A 5,582-nucleotide genomic window follows, 5' to 3' on the forward strand; every position below is an offset into this window, starting at 1 on the left:
TTCAAATGATTTTTTAAAAATTGTATATTTGAGGCTACAAAATACTCCCTCTGATTCTGGCTTTTTAAAATAATTGTTATTTGAATGCATTAGCTTTTCCCTTTAGTGATTAACTGAGACTGACACCTATCTAAAGCTATCCATGGATTGATATCTTCCTACAGATATTAAATTTCAGAAATGTAGAAATAAGTAATCAAAAGCTATTGTATAGTTTAGAAAAGGCTGAATGTAAAGTTATTTATTAGCTCGCTCTTAAGTGTGCAACTGCAATTATGCCAGAAGTTTCACTAAATACTTTAGGCGAGACAGTCACCTGGCAGGGGAGAGACCATGATTAAAAAGGTGGTTTTCCCAGGGTGAGGCTTATCCACTGCACTCCAGATGTGCTGACCCCTGTGAGTTTCCTGAATTCTGGAAACTCAACTGCATAATTTGTGGTGGTGGGGGTCTGTATTCATGCTCGACCCTGGGGGGGGAACACCTTAGGAGAAATTGCATACACTACATTATCATTTGGAATACTGATATTTATGTTGACCATGTGATTATTATCACTTGACAGTGGAAATCAGTGGCTGTATTGGCTCTTAGAGGAAGAAGAATGGATGGTATCATCTTATTGGAACTTTGCCTAAAGAAAGCATTGTATTTTGGTAACTTATTCATGTTGCAGAAATGTATGTCTTTTTTCAGTTGCTCAAGTGCTGTCTCAAATTTCTTTTTAAAATGCTTACAGTTATTAATGTACAGCCAATATAGCTGTACATTAATATCAACCAACCATCTGAGCAAAATTACTTCATGCAGAAACTTGTTGGCAAATTTGTCTACAATACACTTTGTTATTTTTTTCTAGTGAATGGTTGATTATCCTTTGCTTTTTACGTAAAATGGTTCACACTTCGGTGATATGCTTATGTTGGCAGATATAGTTTTCAGTTACAGAAAATTATCATAGAACATTGATTCATTTAATTCCAACTCCTTCAAGTTAATTTTAACTCTAATTGGAATCATTTAGTTTAACCTTCAGTTAAATCTTAGCCACCAATATAGTGGTATGGCCAAATTGATTTTGTAAAATATACTTATACTTTCACATTGCTAGAATGTCCTTAGTGGATAATCATCTCGGCTTTTTTACAGTTTTAAAATATTAAATGTGCATATAATTACTATAGTAAGAAACTGACCTTACTTGAATTTTGACAAAGAAACTACATTTATCAGACAGTCTTAATCATTTCCTTGGACTGAGTATGGCATGGGTTTGTTTACCTGCTGAAAATAATGTAGTATGTCTCAACATTGCAGCTTTTTCAGCAATCATTTCCTTTACTTTCTGCTTCCAACATGTGAACTAATTAATAGTAATGCTGAACCTTACTACACATAATTCTAGTAAATATAGAGAAAATTCATACTTAAGCTTCTTCATTTTATAAGCGATGCTGATGGTGCATTATAAAATAATATTGATATAATTCAACTCATTACATGTTTTTAAAAATTTGTTCACAAATCCTCCCTGCCTGGGTGATGGTGATGCATACCTCTAATCCCAGCCCTTGCGAGGCAGGGAAAGGCACATATCTAAGTTCGAGGCCAGCCTAGTCTATGAAGTGAGTTCCAGGACAGCCAGGGCTACACAGATAAATCCCGTCTCAAAAAAAAAAAAAAAAAAGGAAAACCCATACATTATACAATTTCACATATATAAAATATATTTTTAGACATTTTCAGAAACATAAATATTACATTAAATTTGTATAACTAAAATAATAGCCTAAATAGCACCACTATTAATATTGCAGATTATAAAAGATACTTAAATAAGGTCTTTACATTCATCTTTCCTATTTAATATCTGTTGAGATTGTAACAATTTTAATGTGCTTGTCTTTCCTCAATAATATTTCATTTGTTTTTGAGATCTTTAGTTTCTCAAAAGAATGCAACTCTAACATTTATGGGGCAGCTTTGCTTTCCCTAAGCCTTTTTACTTCTGCTATCTTTATGGCTGGCTATATGCAGACTTTTATAGTACATGGAATGTGTATCAGGATGGATTTCTGATTAAAAGGTATAGTTTATCAATTTGTATCTATAATGGTTGATCTTCATTGCCAACTTTGCTAGGCTGAGATCCATCTAGTCGATTGAGACACTTGTGCTGCCTGCGTGGCTATTTCCTGAGATCACAGTGCATTAAAGACTCATCTGAATGTAAAGCACTCTACTGACATTTAGAAATTACTAGTTTTCATTTGAAAAGCCACAATAGGAAGGTGTTACATTTTTTTTCTCCTCTTGACAGTATTTTTAAGAAAAATTAAGCAAAGTTGACTAATATGCAGTGTACAAGTGGGAAGCATTGAGTCAAATGATTTATAATCGTGAATGTTTCATAGCTACCCTGTGACACAGCATCGCTATCATATCACAAAGAGGAGAAGTATGGTACAGTGCTATTATAGACATTTTGCCCATGGCAAATCTTAGGTTCATAAAACATGACTCCGACCTTTACTAGTCTTCCAAAGGCTCTTCCATTTTGTATCTTACTAAGCCAACATCATCTCACAGTGCTCAGAAGCAAAAATCACTACAAGAAATAGCTATCAATGAAAATGAACCATTTTTAAACTTGCAATATTTCCTCCCTTGCCTTTCCTCCGTGTGTGTGTGTGTGTGTGTTACATGTGTGTGTAATATGGAATATATATATATATATAAACGGGGAGGGGCAGGGGAGGGAAGAATGGGAAGATACAAGGGATGGGATAAACACTGAGATGTAACAAGAATAAATTAATAAAAAAATTCAAAAAAAAAAGAGTTAAGAAGACACTTTTAAGTTTTTTAGATAGATACTTTTAGGTTGAGAGATTTGAGCTTTAATAGATATTGGTTTACCTTCAAAACTTTAGACTCACAAAGATAAAATAGATATTTCTGCAACGTTACCAAATACCTTTTGATTAGACATTATATGTATAAGTATTACTTATTGTTTTTTTATAATTTTTCATAATTTTACTTACTGTATATAAAAAAAATGGCCCTTTTATTTAGACAGAAAGGGGGAATTGTTGGAGCTTCGTCTGCTCTATTTTGATGCTAATTAATAAAAAGCCATCCCACCTGGGCAGAGCAATGGAGATAGGTGTGGCTTAGGTTCCTGGGCTTAGAGACAGAAAGAATCCTGGGAAGGAAAAGGAGGGAGACCCTAGGAGGTGAAGGGAAGAAGGCCATCATGGGTTAGGTGGAAGAAAGGCATGTGGCTGGCATGGATGGAAGATTTGGCCCAGATGAAGAATATTAGTAAGTATCTAAGATTATGGATGGGAGGTAGTTTGACAGACATTATTAGAAGTAGATGGCATGGGATTGGGACCCACTATGGGAAATTCGTTTACAGGATTGATATCTGCCCTGCCTCAGGTTAACTAAGGCTATTTTAAAATATAACAAGTGTCTGTGTCTTGATTGACTGATAGCCAGGCATACTGATAATTCTGATAAGAAACAATAACTAGGCCCATATTGATAAAATTTTAAAAAACACTTGAGAATAACCAAAACGGTATATATTGCCAAAACCAACACAATAGATTGAATCCATCACTTGAATATGTCTTTCTGTTTGAGGATCTTTGTTACTTTTAGCCCACTTAAAACTACACACTTATAATAATGATATAATATATATTATAGCTTTAATTTAGTGTCTTTATGGGATTTCTCTGTCTGATCAAATGGGTCTCTGATTCTTGTGCCTTTTCTTGAGCTCTTTTCCTTCTGTTTGTTTTGTCTAATTCCAAAGTGTGTGCTTTTGTTTTATTATATTTTTTATTATCATCATCATCATTGTCACTATTATTATTATTATTATTAATCATCTCTTTTGGGCCTGTTTGTCTTTTAATGAGAGACAAAAAGGAAGTATAGATTTGTAAGAAAAGTGTCTTTGATAGTTTTATGTCAACTTGATACAACCTAACAGGTTCCCTCTGAACAGAAGGAACCTCATTTAAGAAAATTCTTCCTTAAGATTGGGCTGTAGGTAAGACAGTAAAGCATTTTCCCTTTAAAAAAAATAAATTTACTTTTAATTTGTTTGCTTAAGGCATTTTCTTAATTAGTGATTGATGGGGTGGGGAACTCATTGTGGGCGGTGCTTTCCCTAAGCTAGTGGTCCTTTGTTCTGTGAGAAGGCTGGCTGAGCAAGCCTTGTGCAGCAAGATGATAAGTAGCATCTGTCCATGGCTTCTGCATCACTTCCTGCCTCCAGGTCCCTGACCTGTTTGAGTTCCTGTCCTGGTTTCCTTCAATGATGGAATGTGATGTGGATTTATAAGCCAAATAAACCATTTCTTTCCCACTTTGCTTTGGTCATGGTGTTTTCTTGCAGCACTAGTAATCCTAAGAGAGTATATCGGGAATGATCTATCTTTTCCAAGAAATGTGCCCGCTTGTCTTCACTTTTATTGGTAAATTCCTCTGTCTTGTTACTTTGGTATTCCCTCATTGGTTTTAAAGCCAGCTCTGAGGACTCTCAACATGAGTTGAAGACCAGAAGCTCTGGTGAGTAATTCAGAACTTGATACATCAATTGGCATTTCATGTGCTTATGTGAAGTTGGAGAAAGTAAGCCACTGGGAAAATGTTCTTAAACATCTTTTCCCCACTGGCTAAATCCTTTATTGCTTTCCATTCCCTGGCAACAATGATGCTTTACATCAGTAAAGTACAATGGGGCCATGGGTTTTAATTTTTTTTTAATTGTGAGCCAAAAATACACATTCTTACAATTTAACTTGTTTCATAGCAACAATAACTGAAATTACATTATTGACTACACAGATAGGGTTACCAGCTTGTTCACTAACAAACATAAGGCCATTTTATGTGCTGTGGAATTCCAAGTATGCCTTTTGCAGGTAGCTTCGGTGATTAATACTCATAACTGATGGGATTTTGTTTGTTTTGCTTGTGCTTCTTAGTCAGCTTTCATTGTTTCCTGTCTTGAGGCTTGCTATTTTAGTGTCAGCAATGATCAGAACCTCAGTTTTGTGGCTTGATACCCTCTCAAATTCTGTCTATAAAAGTGGATATTCATACTCTACCAAGGAAAACAAGAAAGAGACTTTGCTGTTGTTAAGATTATTGCTTCTGCTTGTTTTTCAATTTTAGACTGAAGTCTAGTATGAAAAGATGCTGAAACTAACTCTGAGAAAACAGGCCTTGAGACAGAATTACCTCATAAAACCTTTTATTACCTCCTTTCCTGTAATTAACACCTGAAAAACCACTATGTGCTCTGACCAGACACTGAAAATCCTGAGAAACACTAGTGAACAATTCATAAATTGATGATTAAAATAAAAGATATGAGTACTGATTATTAAATCATATTCTTAGAAAAATTTTCATATTATAGGTAATTGTTTTTAAAAGCTTGTTGGCATTATTTAGAACTGAGTTTTCCAATGATGAGAAGAAGGAATGAGTCACTCTTTATCTTCCCTTTGTAAGCTATGATAATGCTTTCGCAAACTGAAGTGATGTATTTAAAA

General features: G+C 34.5%; 1 non-coding gene across 1 annotated transcript; it reads left to right on the forward strand.

Annotated features, from left to right (window-relative positions):
- The first annotated feature begins 308 nt into the window (after positions 1–308).
- On the forward strand, positions 309–472 carry LOC127201900 (U1 spliceosomal RNA). Its single transcript, XR_007832239.1, has one exon. It is a non-coding gene; the product is annotated as a U1 spliceosomal RNA (small nuclear RNA).
- The last annotated feature ends 5,110 nt before the right edge of the window (positions 473–5,582 follow it).

Source organism: Acomys russatus, chromosome 17 (genome assembly GCF_903995435.1).
Source record: "Acomys russatus chromosome 17, mAcoRus1.1, whole genome shotgun sequence".
Lineage (NCBI taxonomy): Eukaryota > Metazoa > Chordata > Mammalia > Rodentia > Muridae > Acomys > Acomys russatus.